Source organism: Gambusia affinis, linkage group LG12 (genome assembly GCF_019740435.1).
Source record: "Gambusia affinis linkage group LG12, SWU_Gaff_1.0, whole genome shotgun sequence".
NCBI classification, from domain to species: domain Eukaryota; kingdom Metazoa; phylum Chordata; class Actinopteri; order Cyprinodontiformes; family Poeciliidae; genus Gambusia; species Gambusia affinis.
Window position 1 is genome coordinate 24,637,592 of NC_057879.1, and position 16,410 is coordinate 24,654,001.

Here is a 16,410-nt window from a genome sequence, read left to right on the forward strand (position 1 = left end):
AGCATCATCTTGTGGGAGAGACTTAGTCAAATTTTGAAGAACTGATGGACGTGATCAGAAAATATAGAAACTTATACGATACATCCGTTAAGTACTTTCAGAAAACGAAAAGCATGCGGGAGGAAATTGCTCAGACTCTGGGTAAAGATGTGTTGAAGTTATCATGCCACAGGAATTGGTCACAAGTAGAAAATTGGTGAGTGATTTCACAGCCTAGAGAGGTCAACAATGAAACATCTGTTGAGAACAGACACAATACCTCCACATACAGGGATTAAATGATTCTCCTCTACCAGGAGTGGGGTTCGAACCCACGTGGGCTGCTGCCCATTGGATCTTAAGTCCAACGCCTTAACCACTCGGCCATCCTGGTTTGCATATAGTTGTTCTAACAGGGTTGAGCATTAGTGCCATTTGTGCACAAAATAGGTTAAAATCTTTAACAGTATCTGACTGGGGCTGCACAGTGGCGCAGTTGGTAGAGTTGTTGCCTTGCAGCAAGAAGGTCCTGGGTTCGATTCCCGGCCCGGGGTCTCTCTGCATGGAGTTTGCATGTTCTCCCTGTGCATGGTGGGTTCTCTCCGGGTTCTCCGGCTTCCTCCCACAGTCCAAAAACATGACTGTCAGGTTAATTGGTTTCTCTAAATTCTCCCTAGGTGTGAGTGTGTGTGTGAATGGTTGTGTGTCCTGTATGTCTCTGTGTTGCCCTACGACAGACTGGCGACCTGTCCAGGGTGAACCCCGCCTCTCGCCCGGTACGCTGCTGCAGATTGGCACCAGCAACCCTCCCGACCCCATTAGGGAAGAAGGGTGTTCAGACAATGGATGGATGGGTATCTGACTGAAGAGATTAGAAAATATCTAACCTTGTAAGACACACCGATGAGGGAATATAAGAACTTTCAGAGAGTGTGAAAGTTCATACCTTTAGTAAGGATGAGAAAATGTTTCAAATATACATTTCATTGAATTTTGTCATTGGAAAGTGGTACACTAGACCAGTGTTTCCTAATGCTGGCCTTCAAGGAACACTGACCTTTTGCAGAGCTGAAATGATTACAACTCTGCAAAACCCTGTTAGTCAGCCATCAGTTGAAATTATGTGTGTTCAGGCAGGGGAATGCCTTAAACTAGCAGGGCAGTGTACCCTGAGGATCAGGGTTGAAAAACACTGCATCCACAGTATACAGCTTGCCCAGGAAGATTCTTGATAGGCTTTAAAGCAGGGGTGTCAAACTCCAGTCCTGGAGGGCCGCTGTCCTGCAACTTTTAGATGTGCCTCTGCTGCTCCACCTGAATAGAATAATTAGGTCATTAAGGCTCTAAAGAACAAGGAGGAGGTAATTAAGATATTTCATTCCAGTGCTTTGTACCTGTGGCTCATCTAAAACCTGCAGGACAGCAACTGGAGTTTGACACCTGTACTTTAAAGTTTCTCTACCAGGAGTGGGGTTCGAACCCACGAGGGAATACACCCATTGGATCTTAAGTCCAACGCCTTAACCACTCGGCCATCCTGGTTTGCACATGTTTAAATTCTGGATAGCTGGTGGACGAGATTATAAAATAAAGAACCTTGTACGATACATTCATGAGGGAATATGAGGACAACAAAATGTATGAGAGGAAATTGCTCAGACTCTAGGTATGCACTGTGTTGGAATAGTCATACTATAGGAATTTGACACAAATATAAAAACTGCTGAGCGATTTCATTGCCTAGAAAGCTCAACAGTGAAACCTCAACCATCCACAAGTCTTATAAAACTTTCACAATACCTCCATGTAAGTGGAAGACAGGGATGGAAGTGACTTTTTAGGAAATAAGTTGTGTTTTTAGTCCACAAACAACTTACCTCTACCAGGAGTGGGGTTCAAACCCACGAGGGCTGCTGCCCATTGGATCTTAAGTCCAACGCCTTAACCACTCGGCCATCCTGGTTTGTGTACAGATGCATGAGAGTAGGGCTTTCACAGAACAAAAAGTACGTGGAGGGGAAATGCAATAAGTGGTTTCATAACCAAGTGCATAGTCAGCCATGAAATCTGATCCAGCCGCAAAACCTCACAGTACATGGAAGTTAGAAGCAAAGTTACTGGTCATGATTTCCATCAGTAGTTAACTTGCATTTTTGACCATAAATAGAGACTAATTCAGTTACCTCTACCAGGAGTTATGCCCAACACATCATCATTTTGGTTGGTTTTCCTGTACCTGTACACCGGTACCGTACTGGTTCTGTACAGAATACAAACAGTACACCAATGTGTGGGCCTTAAAAGACAAAATATCTTTGCAGGCATACCTAATCTTGTCTTTCAAATCCACAAATAGACAGATTTTCTGTGAATTATCAGGAGTAACCTCCCACAGAAAAATAAATAGTTGAGTCCAATGTACCCTTACCTTGACTCCCATATTTTATGTATAAACATCACTGATTTTGCCTGTATTTAATGAATATACACTTAAAAAACAAGAAAAAACGGCATGTGGAGATGGCTTAAGGAAGTAAATAGATGAAGGAAAATTCTCCGAAAAGCAGGAAGCTGTCAAGGTGAGGATGGGCAACATGTTTTACTTCTCTGTGTTAGCTTCCCATCGGATCTTCATCTTTTTTTTTTCCTCTTTTCTGCCTCAAAGGCTGGATTCCCTCGTGACGTTGCTGCTGCTACAATTCTCTCCACTTCCCTGTTAGGTCCATGGAGATGCTGAAAAGCTGAATATTTCGCTTTAACCTGAGCTGAATCCTGATGTGCCGATGTGTCCTTTCCAGTCTCTGCTCCCTGGTATCACCTCCTAAAGCTTTTTCATGTCCCACCACTGCAACGCAAAATAAATTATCTTCCAGTTGTGTTGCTCAACGCCTTTGGGACGGACTGAAACAAGAAACCCTCTCATCCGACAAAAGTGGCTGACCTCATTGCTGTTCTTGTTGATTCCAGCTTTAAAATCAGGTGGAAAAACTGAACCCAGAAGAATTGAGGCTGTTATAGCAGCAGATTGAAGGTTTGTTTTTTATTACACTCTGGGAACTTTGATAAGAACTTTGCCCCAGAGGTTGAATCCTACCAGCATTGTTGATCTTCAGTGTTTCCACTGGATAAAAACACCAGAGATTCCGGTTTTACTTTATGTTTGCTGAGAAGAAGCAAAGGTTTGCAGCATGTTTTGGCCTAAAGCTCTGCTGTATTTTCAACTACAGAGCTGCTGCTTATATATTTGTATCAAATTATGTTAGATAAAAAAAGAGAAAATAGCTTTTTAGCTATTTAGTCTGAGCTTTTGAAGTGGTTTTAATATCATCTCTTTGTTTAATGCAGCAACAAAACACAATATGTTTTCTTGTTGCACAGATCAATAGAATGTTAGTGATCAATAAATGAATTGTCACAGGGGCCCTTCATCGTATCTTTAGTAGATTTATTCTATATTTACGGAACATGTTCTGCATTTTTGCATTCATACCAGGATGATTTGACTCTTTAATTAACATGCTGGTTTTGTTTTGTTTGGCTTGTTGCATTCATGACAAAAATGTGCTGTTAGCATTAATTGTGTGCTCATATTAGGGCTGCACAGTGGCGCAGTTGGTAGCACTGTTGCCTTGCAGCAAGAAGGTCCTGGGTTTGATTCCCGGCCCGGGGTCTTTCTGCACGAAGGAAGTTTGTGCATGGTTGTTTGTCCTGTCACCCAGGGTGCAGGGTGAACCCCACTTCTCCCCCGGAACGTTAGCTGGAGATAGACACCAGCACCTCGTCACCCCACTAGGGACAAGAGTGTTAGAAAATGGATGGTGCTCATATTGACCCTAAGTGGCAAAAAAAAAAAATTTAGTTCAAAAGAATGAGGACCTATGCAAATTTTTTAAAGACTAAACACTTGTATGTCCAATCTGTCTGCTTGTTTTTTTTATATTGAGGAAAAAGTATCTCAAAATTCCTTGCAAATATTTACAAAGTAGTGCCACATAATCACTGATCTTGATTGCCAAAAAATAAATAAATAACTTACAAAAAAAAAATCTGAAATTCTGATTGTTTCGGGGAACGCTGTAGGATGTGGGTCAGACTGACCTCAAGTGGCCAAAAAAATATTTTACGTTTGTAAAATATTTTATAAATGCAAAATACGATATATCAGGTAAAAATGGGAAATAATGTAAAAATAATAATATGTTACTGCTTTGATTTTTTTTAGTAAACCTTCCCTCTTCTTGTCATAAATAACAGTTTCATCTTTGGGATGAGAGTCATATCTTATTCTCTCATACTACTCAACTGGAAAAATGTGAAATGCTACATGTAAAATGAAGATATCTCTCTCCATAAAGCTAAAAAGTTAAAGGACCTCCATGTTTGTTCATGAGTGATGGTAGGATGGCGTGGCAAATGGATCTATGGTGCAGTAATGTGGGGTTTGGTCTAGTTTGTTTTGTTGAAGAATGAGAAAAGCAAAACTCCCAACTTACCGGTTACTGGTCAAATCTCATCAATGGTCATAATAGTGATCAAAAAATAACAATTTTATTGTTACCAACTGCTTAAATAATCTTTTTCTTTTTCAGCCTGAGCCTTTTAAAGATGGCTGACCTCCGCCTTATCTCCCTATGCACCCTTTGTCCCTCAGGAGGTTTTCCAGTCATGCCTCACTGAGCCTGAGGCAAAAACAGGACTTGCTGAAGGTAAGAGATATTTCTTTTGGCATGGGAATGTTTTGAGATCTTCTTGAATCAGCCAGACAGAGGAATGTGTGTGTTTCCCATCTGAACCTGATCTTATATTGGGAACTTTGGTTGCCAGCAACGTGTTGTTTATAACTTTGATAATTTTTTACAATACCAGCTTGTTTGCCTGAACAAAAGGTTGTAAATTTTCTGTTTTGGATGAATAAAAATAAGTTTATTCACATACACACACAGTGGAGAAAGCTGGACTCATAACTTATTTTCCCAACAGACAAAGCTGATTTGAGAAACTATGAGGCATTAATTTGCTAATTTTGCAGTCTTTTCCAAACACCATCAAGCATTACGTATAGTCACCATGTCCTCAGTTGTGCTGTGTTTGCCTCATGGGATCCACTTGTAAAAATGTGTTTTCTAAATGCCACAGAGCTGAATGTCTCATCAGGGAACAATAAAACTGATTTCAAAAGCAAATGAAACAGCCTCACGCTGCTGAAGAAAATTAACAGCCCCACCAGGGTCACTTTGGCCCGGTCACAGATACGCTGCTGGAAACTTTGTCGCGTCTCAAACATCCTCTCGGGGATTCATGGGGTGTGTGAAATTTGAAGTTAGAAGATGCAAAGTTGCTGTCAGGGGTGATGATAAACCGCCTCAGAGACTCCAAACAACTCAAACAAGGACAAACACAATCTGATCTGGACAGTAGGGAGACCAGAGAATCGCATCGAAGCAGAGGAACCCCGGCGGCGCATCCCCTCCGTCTGACCTGCAGAGTCACGGGTCAATGAGTGAGATGGCGCTGTGGCTGAGGAAAATCAAAACAGAGTTTGAAATGTTTTCAAGGAACTCTGCAGCAAACTGTCAAACAATAATTAGTTTTGCTGCCTGAAGTGCAAGGCAGAGTGACCAGACAGCTGGGTAGTAAAACTGCAAATGGAGTCAGTGTGTTTTAACATCTAAAATAGAGTTGTTACTGATTTGTATTGCCAGTAGTAGTTAGCACAACAATCCCGCTGATTTATCAACTTTTAGCTAGAACATCTTCAACTGCATTGATGGTATTCCCAAATTCCAGTTCCAACTGTAGTTAGACAAATCAAAGCATAATTGTTAAGAGTAGATGAGTTATCTAAAGATAACTAGATAACAAATAACTTTAGATAAAGATAACTTTAGATAACAGATGAGTTATCCAAAGGCTGAATGAACAGTGAATGAGTATTTGAATTATCTTTAATAATTCAAATACTTTATTATTATTATTATTATTATTATTATTATTATTATTATTATTATTATTATTATTATTATTATTATTATTAGGCCCGAGCAGCAAAGCGCTGCGAAGGCCTATTGTATCTGTACTGTTTATTATTATTATTATTCTGCCCCCCTCTTTGGGTGCCTTTTTGGGGGCTTTATCATATTCAAAAACTCACCAAATTTGGCGGAGGCGTCCAGCCTGTTTAAAAATTTTGAATTTTAAGGTTGACGCAAAAATCGCAGAAAAAATGGCTCAACAGCGCCAACTAGCAATTTTCAAAGGACCCAAACCATTCACCTAACTTCATCGTAGAGACTTGAAATTTGGTACAGTTGTAGAGCTCCCCAAGATGCTCAGAATTTACAATTATTGTTATAGTCCAACTATCACAGGAAGTCGGCCATTTTGGATGGAAGGTCACATTTTGACCCCATTTTGGCCGTTTACAGCATTGGTATTTGATCGAACTCCTCCTAGGGATTTCGATTGATCGGCTTCAAACTTGGTGAGTCTGATCAGAGGGCATGGGCGATTAAAAGTTATCAAAATGGTGACTTTTTGAGCATGTTGAAGGGGCGTTAGCAGGGGTCAAAGTTCACCGACTCGCCACAAAACTCTAAACAGTTATAACTCCTACACTAAAACTCTCAGGGGAACCAAACTTTCAGTGATTGAGCATCATGGGTTCACCTAAAATACCCTGAGGTCAAATGATGACATCACTAAGGCCACGCCCCCTGAGAACAGGAAGTGTCATATTTTACTGGGAACGGTCCCTATATTACACCTTTGACCTAATCAACATGAAACTGTGTTAACAGACAGGAAACATGTGGCTCTATAAGGGATTCCAGCCCCGACCGGCTTTGATGGAGCAGGTGGGCGTGGCGGCGTGGCGAAGTGACCTCTAACGCCGCTGTCATACGTTTGGCTCTGAATTCCACAGTTTTGGGCCAAACTTCTCCAAACTCACTAGGATGGATCTTTATCCACCCCAACACAGGAATCCATAATAAAATTTGGTGGGCGTGGCCTAAGTTCTTTATGGCGCCCCCTAGAATATTTAAAATGATCAGCCCTGAGCCATGCTATAACCTATAATTACGAAACTTCTTATACATCTGTATATTGTCCTGATGTACAAAAAAGTCTCTTGGAGCCATGGTCTCAACCCAACAGGAAGTCGGCCATTTTGGAATGAAGTTCCAAAATTGACCCCATTTTTGATGTTTACAGCCTTCGTATTTGATCGAACTCCTCCTACAGTTTTTCAGATACAGACTTCAAAATCGCTCAGCACACACTTGAGGCATCAAAGGTCAAAAGTTATCAAAGGAATTCTCGTACTTCAAAGTATGTGGGCGTGGCTATGTGTCAAACTTTGACTATTCGCCGTGAAACTCAAAACAGTTATAACTCCTACAGTAAAACTCTCAGAGGAACCAAACATTCAGTGATTGATCATCATAGGTTGACATAAAAGACCCTGTGGTCAAATGATGACATCACTCAAGCCACGCCCCCTGAGAACAGGAAGTGTCATGTTTTACTGGGAACGGTCGCTATCTTACACCTTTGACCTAATCAACTTGAAAGTTTTTCCAGACACAGAAGACATGCTGGTGTATTTTGGATTCCAGCCCCGACCGGCTTTGATGGAGCAGGTGGGCGTGGCGGCGTGCCGAAGTGACCTCTAACGCCGCTGTCATACGTTTGGCTCTGATTTGCACAGTTTTGGGCCAAGCTTCTCCAAACTCACTAGGATGGATCCATATCCAACTCCTGAAAGAAATCCATAATAAAATTTGGTGGGCGTGGCCTAATGTATTTATGGCGCCCCCTAGAAAATTTTAAATGATCAGCCCCAAGCCATGCTTTATTTAATCCAGTGCAAACTGACTTAAAATTAGAACTTGATGACATCTGTCAATGCTGGCTGAACAGTGTGGGGTTGGCAAAATGGCGAATATCAGACCCACGCCATATTCATACGATTGTCTTTAAATCACACATGGATGATCCGATTGGCACCAAACTTGAAATGTAAGACCTGTGGTAACCTCTAAAGAGCTCAAATGTTTTAAAATGTAATTTGACTCCACTGCGCCCCCTAGGTTAATCCATCAGCTATATCTCCGCCGTAAATGGACCGATCTGCGCCAGATTTTTTGTGAGTCGTCGGGGAGCGCTGCCGAACGCATCCACGTGTGTCGTCTGCCGGGCGATCGGGCGGGGAAGGTTCGCGACGGCTCCAGCTGCGGCGGCGTCGCCCGGCTCTGGAAGCAGTCTTCGAGAGCTTCCGCGGCGGCTGGAACTCCGCGGTGGCCGGTGAGCCGAAGCAGCGCTTGCTGCGAGGGCCGCACGAGGCTGCTTGCAGCTTTAATTATTATTATTATTTGTTTTTTATCCTATTTTGTAAATTTTATTTCTGTAGCACACAGATTTTTTCTTTTGGTTTTAATCTTTTATTTATTTATTCATTCATTCTTTTATTTATTTATTCAGAAGTTTTTAATAATTTTATTGAAGACAAAAAGTACATTTTTGATTGCAACTTTTAAACTTGCATAAACATGTTTCTACAGACATAAATGCTATTGGGGAAGTAAAAACAAAAAAATTATTAAGGCAGTGTGAATTTATTAAAAGAAAAATAAGAAAATAAAGAATTATTCTGATTGATTTTTTTCACACGCAAGAGTTTTAAAATTGCTTTAATGGCGGAGCTTCCGTCCTCATCTCCCACTGAACTGTTAGCTATAATCTTCCACAGCCCCGGTAAGTGGAACCCACCCACTCCGACACTTTCCATCGTGTTTAAAATCAGTTTTTGTGAATAATTTTTCGCCCGAGCAAAGTAAAAAGTATTTGCTGAGCTAACAGACGAAACGGACGTTAGCAACAGGCGTTAGCTACTGCTAACAAACTGACGCAGCTAATTAAGCTAACATGAATGCCGAAGCTCCGTTAATGGAGGAAGATGTACTGAAGTTCTTGCTCAGTAAGTACTTTTACCTTGAGACACAGTTAAAATGTATAATTAAAAAAGTATGTCTAATGTTCGTTTTATATTTGAATCGTCCCGTTAGCCATAAAGTGTCTAAAAGGTGTTTAAACATACAGTTTAACGCCATCTTTGCATTTTTTCTGTAAAACTTAATTATCAGTATCATGGAAATATAATTTGTTAATGTCTAGCATATTTTGTTTTTAAAAAACAAAACGAATAATAAATATAAGATTGTTAGATTTGACTTTCAGTATTGTGATTATGGGAATTTTGACATTTCTCTGAGTTCACCTAAAAGTTCACCTGTTCACCTAAAAGAACTGTCTGTTACTACTGTTGATTTTATATTAGCAAAATGAAAGATCTCTTTAATAATAAGGAGAAATAAATTTCTCACTGCATCTGACAGCAATATAAATACAGTTGTTACAGTTTTCTTATTATAACCATAAATTAACAAGTTAAGCTCTTTTTCTGGTCTCTGGTCATTAAAATTCTAAATTTGTTATTGTGACAGGCCTACTCGTCTTTTCTATGGGGATCATGCTTCTTTAAATGATTAAAATGTTGTGTTAGTTGTGCTTATAAAAGTTTTACATTTAAAAATCTCTCGTGGCCCTCAGCTACTTTCTACTTGACAGTTTTCACTGTTATCAAAGTATAAAATTTCCCTGCTTTACAGCTGACAGGTTTGCTTATTTTTTGCAGAGCTGTGAGGAATGAAATCCCTGCAGGACCGTTGTTGGTGAGTTAGATTTCAAACTGTTTCTTTTTGTCAGATTAAATAAGCGTCTAAGTCGGTGTTGCTCAATGTTTTCTTCTGTAACTCGTCTTTCCTGCGGCTACTATGTGATGTTTGGTGCCACCCAATCCAACAAACTTCTGATCGCTTCAATAATTCAATAGGTTCACTACAAGTTCAAACTGGAAACAGGTTTTTCTAAATCTAGGTACGTCGGGGAAAATGCTCATATCACATGAATTAGAAGTGGGAAACTTGACTTGTTTTAAATTAAAGCCTCAATAGAAATCTGTGTTTTACTCTGTGAACGGGAAATGAAGTAGAACAACAGGAAACTGCGGCACTCAGTGAGCCGTCACGGTTTTGTTAAATGATGCAGATAAACTGCATGTTGCTTTAGAGCTGCTCTATAGCAGGAAGAAGGTATCTGAGTTAAAACAGCAAGATTCAGATGTTTTCTGTTGGAAAATATTATTTTCTCTACAGCTAAAGCTAAATAAATAAGAATATTTGGGAAAATGTTATTTATTTCTGTAGTTCAGCTTTAAAAGAGAAATTCCCATATTTTACAGATTCATTACACACGCTGGCATTTTTCAAACATTTATTTCTGCTATTTTGATGAACCTCACTTGCTGAAAATTATGTTTGTATTCTGTATACAGTCATAATGAGTAAATTAGAATATAAATCCATATGAACCACATTAAAAGTACTCTCTAAAATAACATAAATACTTTTCACTTAATCCCACATTTCTGTTTTTAAAAGTACTTTTGTATTAGTCTGATATATTATTCTAGTTTTAAAATAATGATTAAGAAAACTAAAGGTATCTAACTTTGTCTAATTAGTTTATACAATGTTTATATGTTGGTGTTGGAGTTAGTTAAATAAATAGGATTTTCAATAATAATAATTCTAATTTTCTGGAAGGGTCCATTTTTTCTCAGAGTTTTGAATGGGAGTTGAGCGAATTTCTGTTTCTGATGTTTTCTGGTGTTTCTTATTTAGAAATCATTAAATAAGATGGTAATCTCTAAATTGTGACAAATTTTGACCTTAGCCTCACATCTATAACTTTTTTACTCTAATCTCAGATTTCTGCCGTTTTTCCTCAGAAAAAAGTATTTTTGTTTTAGTGGCCCTAATTCTTTACATTACAAAATGTAATTTGAAAGAAAAACAAATTGATTTTGTTTTTCTTTTTTTGTTTTTTACAAAGTGCCAAACAATTTTTACCATGAAGTTTCGATACTGAAAAATATGTGAAAATGTGAAATACTTCAAGAAAAATGTCATCCACATTGTCCACGTCAGCCGTTTCTCGTCTCAGAAACTGTCTCTGTTATGATTTTCTAGGGTAGTTAACATTTTTCAAGAGGGGGTCATGGTTCCCCTTCATCCCCCCTTTAGGGTTGCCACTGCCAATATCTTTACCTTTTATTCCTAATGTCAAGTATTGATTTCTTTCATTAAATTCATACAGTTTTCATATACAAATCGCTTTAAATCACCTTAAAGCAGTAAACTCCTGACATTGATCGGCACCTAATTTAAATATTCAGGTTCAAAACTTTAACAGTGGCTAACTGAATGAAGTCCCGCCGCTGTTTCATGATAAATATTTGTGTCTTTAAAGACCAAGCTGTGTCGTTCTGATGAGTTTGTTTCATCCAGCGTTCCCAGAGGAAGGGAAACGTCTCGTTGATGACTTTTCTTTTCTTCTTGGACGATTCCTGGCACAACACAATCTCGGGCTGCTACTTTTACAGTCCTGTTGCGATCGTTGTAAAATTTATTTGAGTCTCTGCAGAACAGTAACAATGCAAACATACATATAGACTGACAGCTTGATTGGCTAGCAGCGGCAGTGTTGCTCCCCCATCTCTGCTTGTCCTTTAAAGAAAGGCCCATTATGGCGGCGGCGCAGGCTGTCGGATCAGCACAGAGGAGCGCGTTTCCACCGGGATTATTCAGAGGGAAGGAAGGGAAATAAACAGGTTTATTACGGACTGGGCTGTCAGTGATCCACATATCCTATAAATGGGATGTGAGGAGCTGGAGGATTCTGATAAAGGTAATAACACAACTACAGTCTCAGCTGAAGGCGTATGCATGAGACGGTAGAACGCGTTCCCAAAGCAGCATGAGCAATCTGCGGCGGGCTCCAGGGAATGCTGCGTGTCGATGCGCTTCCTGCACATTCAAATACCGACTGTACTCACTTCTGTAGAGCAAATTCATGCTGCAGGGACACACCGAGTCCGACAGGAAAACACGTCAGAGCCGCGGGAAGCTGTGATCTTCAACCAGGCTTTTGATATGTCACATTAGAAAAGGTTTGACGGAAACGGCAAAATTAGAAATAAGTTCCTCAATTTTCACCAAAAAAAAAAAGTAATTTTTTTTTTGGCTTTTCTGAAAAATAGTCAAAGCGCTGAAACGGAGATTAAAACACGTTCCGAAACGATTAATCGATCATTGCAATAATAGTCAACTAATTTTGTAATCCATTAATTGTTAACTACAATATATAGACTCTACAAAGGTCATTTTCTGAAAGAGCAACACACTCAGAGCAATAAATAAGCCAAAAAATATACATTTTTCATTTAATTCTTTTGATAGTGGTGTGTTCTGCTGAGTATCCATGGACCAAAAAGACGAATACTTTGTGTCGTAATCAGAGGCTGGCAGAGTGTAACTAAAACTGCAGGTGTGTCTGAATTTCTGGTTAAGATATTTATTTTTCATTCAGTGGGTAGAAAATATAGAAATTGTACTTAAGCAAGAGCATAGATACTTCATAATAAAATGTACAGCGTTAAAAATGCTCCCAAAAGGATTATTATTTTTTTTTCAAAAAGTTACTCAAGTAAATGTAACCGAGTAAATGTAACTAGTTACTACCAAACTCTGGTCTTAACATTTTCAGTTGTAAAAAAAAATAATGTCAGAAATAATTTTAACCTGATTACTGTTAAAAAAAATTTAAAAAGTCTCCATATGCATCAACTTCTTGTGCTGGACGGGTCACAGTTGTATCATTGGAAGGGCCACCCATGGCCCCCGGGCCACACTTTGAACACCCCTGACTTGGCCTGTTGTTTATAAATGAACAGCTCCAGCTTTGCCTCTGTTTCTGGACTTTTATTGCGGTGGCTGCAGCGCGTCGCCCCGTCGTAATGATGAAGAAGTTACAGATATTACGAGCTGCTCTGGATGACTCCATCAGCGTGACGCCGGTAGTTTAGACGGAGCGGCGGGGATGCAGGCGGCGGGCGGAGAGACTAACAGAGACGGATACAGACGGAGCGGAGCCGGAGGGGGGAGCGCTGAACTCGGAGCAGCCTCACGGGGGCCGTGACAGACAAACTGCTCCTCTCTGCATGGCTGCTTTAATGACAGGCAGCAAACTCATTCAGCAGGACAAACAAATCACCGAGAAGAGCCGCAGCGCCATGCTCACACAGGCAAACACTGCCCCCTGCTGGCCAGACTGAAACTCTTTGATTTAAAAGAGAAAGAGGCACTGGTTGGATTTGATTTTATGAGATTTAAGTCAACTTTAGATTTGTTATTTTTGGCATGATTTTACACAAAGTTTTTCTTTTCTTTTTGTGATTTATTTATGTTCTCTGTACTCTGAAACAGGTTCATTTGCCTGTCAGCTCAGAGTGACAAACCACCAGGGTTCTGTAGTTAGCTAAAACTAACAAAATAACAAAACTGAAATTGAGAAAACATTCATTAACTGTAATAAATAAAGGGGGAAAGTACAACTATGTTTGCGTTTATAAATCCAATCGTACTGAAAGTAGGGTTTGAGCTAGGATTGGAACTTCGGTTTGAAGTGAGGTTAGGATTAGGGTATTATGGAGGGCTGGAACTAGGATTGCAATGTTAGAGATGGAGTTGAAATGGGGTTGGAAAGAGGTTTTATGAGGGTTGGAATTAAGATTAGAACTAAGGTTGAATCTGGGATTAGAAATAGGGAACCAGGGGAAATGAGATTAGAACTAAGGTTGATACTGGAATTAGAACTAGAGTTGGAAATGGGATTAGACCTAAAGTTAGAACTGGTGCTGGTGTTGGAACTGGAGCGAGGGCTGGGTTAGTTCCAACCCTAGTTCCAACCCTGCAATTAGGGTTGGTGTTTGGGTTTGAAACAGGGTTGTAATTAGTTGAAGGATCTGTCTACATACAAAGGTTGAATGAGGTTTGCAACTTAAAGTAAGTTTAAATATTTACCTGTGAAAGAGTACAATGTTTTCAGCAGAATTACTCAAAAATTATGAGATGTTCCATTTCTTTCAACGGTACCCAAGATGATCACAAAAAGCTGAATATTTCATAAAACGTAGAAGATGGCAGAGCCAAAACACAGAGCAGTAATGAGCAGAATATGGTTGAATGGTTGAAAAAGCACAAAGTATGCAGAAGTGAAGTGGTGAAAAGTGTACAGAGGAACTCAAGAGTGTAAATACTTTACAGTATTCACACTAGTAACTAACAAAAAATAGCAAACGCACTCCAAAAACTAATTACAACTTACTGAATTATATAAACAAAAACTGAATCCAAAAGTTCTTCAATATTCCACTGGAATATTTTTTTTATTTTTTATTTTTTAATCTTTGATACTTTGTCTTTTAGCTTTTTATACTTGCTGCAATATCAATTGCCCAAATTGGGACACGAATAAAATGAACCTGAATCCACTGGAACCTCAGAGGTATAAAATAAGCTTTAATTACAACTTGTTAGCTCAGCTTTGTTGTTTTGATGAGCCCAGTTGCCGTCAATGCTGAACCTGTAGTTGCTTGTGGGGGCAGTTGCATCGGTTACCATGGAGACAGACAGAAGTCATTGTTTCGGCCCGTCCTCGACCTTCTCTGGTCTGTAATTGGGCTGAAGAGAACAAAGCGGACATAATGAGACGTTTACAGACAACTGGTACAGACATCACATTAAGAGTTGTTTGGTCTGTTCAGAGTTCCTGCAGTCTGGAAAATCCTGACAAGTTTAGAAAAACAGTCTGGAAAGTAGTTTCACCTCCGTCCAGTCGTTTGTCAATCATCCGTCCATCCAGCTCCTCTTCCCTCCGTCTGTGTTTACCAAGCTTTCAAACGCTGCAGATACACTGGGTGATAAATGTTTTGCTCTGGTCTTGTTATAAGTAGAGTCAGTCTGTAACGTCAGTATAATTATAAATTGATTTTAAACACTTGTGTATTTTTGTTTCGTCTCTAAAAATCCCAAATATATATGTTCATTTAGGACAACTTTAGTTTTACCAACTTGGTTAAATTGTAAGTCAGTTTGAAGTCATAAAATTAAGCATAAAATGTTCAGCAAAGCTTTATAATATAATTTTGTTTGAAATTACAAGAATAGCCATAATATTACAATAATAAATTTGTAATAATATGAGAATAAAGTGATATTGCAAGAATAAAGTGGTAATATGAGAATAGTCTTAATGTTTCCAGTAAAGTAGAAAGATAACCAGAAGAATAAAGTCATAACAAGAATAAAATTATAATTTATATTCTCATATCAGTTTTACAAACAAAAAAATAAAATTCTTTTACACATTAGCATCAAATTATTATCAGGACTTTGAAACGATTGTGAAAATCATTTCAAAGAAAGAACTACATGGACTTTCCCATGTTTGGTCAGATCTAAATATTTAAGATTTTTTTTTATTAAATACGTTTTTTGTTTTATTAATTTAGCATTTTTCTGTTAATATTGTGTCTTTATTCTGTTGTTATGACTTTATTTTCATAGTCTGGCTTTAATAATTTGTCATAAGACTTAAGGCCGTTTAAGAAGGGAGATAAACGTGCAAACGATGTTTGAAGAAGCATCGTGTTCTAGAAATACTTTTAAACCATGAGTACCTCACAGTAAGGATTTCATTTTTCCTCCATCTCCCTCCAGCGTAGTATTTCAACACGCCTGCTTTTATTTCAGTTCCCACTTTTATCCTCACTAATGTGTTTTTCCTGCAAATGCAGCCGTCAGCAAACCTGTGAAAATCTATAATAGCTGCAGCTAAAAATTGCTGCAGCTTTCCAAAGTTGATTTTGGAGTCTTAGATAACAGGTAGAACAGGTTAATTTGCACAGAAATGCCCCACAGTTTATATTAACTGCCTCAATGTGCAACACTGCTTTGGGTTGTGAACGCTCAGATTACAACAGGAGTTTCCAGCTCTCCATAGAAGCAGCCTCCCCCCTGGGGGACGAGCGTTCAATAGCTTTTCCAACAAATCTGCTGATTTAAGGTAGAAAGCGTCGGATTGTAAAGCTCTGATTCTGCTGCGTGTCGCTCTGTCCCATCAGGCCGTCCTCCTCTGCTTACCCACAGTCGTCGCTTCGCAGCAAAATCATTCACAGCAGCCATTTCCCCTTCGTCTCAGTGAGAAAATAATGTTAGATTTCACAGATTAATGTTTTTCTGTGGAGGACGGTTTACAGAATGTTTTTCTGCCTTTTAACTCGTCACAAATTGAAGCAACATAGACAGTAAAATGTCTGTTTTCAATGTTTACAGGCTTTTTGACGATTTTCAGGAGCGTTTTCTTAATTGAGGCTGTGAAATAAAAATTTTGTACCTCTGTTCAAATCTAACAAGTATTTTATATTAGGGCTTCAACTAATGATAATTTTAATTATTGATATTTCTGCTG

The 16,410-nt window shown here is 39.0% G+C and overlaps 1 protein-coding gene and 3 non-coding genes across 10 annotated transcripts in view; 1 reads left to right on the forward strand and 3 right to left on the reverse strand.

The window, feature by feature from the left end:
- Window positions 1-290: 290 nt before the first annotated feature.
- Window positions 291-373, reverse strand: trnal-uaa. Its single transcript has one exon. It is a non-coding gene; the product is annotated as a tRNA-Leu (tRNA).
- A 1,065-nt stretch (window positions 374-1,438) lies between these two features.
- trnal-uaa lies at window positions 1,439-1,521 on the reverse strand. The gene has a single exon. It is a non-coding gene; the product is annotated as a tRNA-Leu (tRNA).
- Window positions 1,522-1,859: 338 nt separating this feature from the next.
- trnal-uaa lies at window positions 1,860-1,942 on the reverse strand. Its single transcript has one exon. It is a non-coding gene; the product is annotated as a tRNA-Leu (tRNA).
- A 6,706-nt stretch (window positions 1,943-8,648) lies between these two features.
- The window catches only part of LOC122841289 (arylsulfatase I-like), a 38,029-nt gene continuing 30,267 nt past the window's right edge, over window positions 8,649-16,410 (forward strand). For 6 of the 7 annotated variants that reach the window (XR_006372373.1, XM_044134478.1, XM_044134479.1 and 3 more), the window contains exons 1-2: window positions 8,740-8,956; window positions 9,674-9,710. The gene's annotated coding sequence lies outside the window, so the exon portion shown is untranslated. The other variant, XM_044134482.1, reaches the window with a different exon arrangement.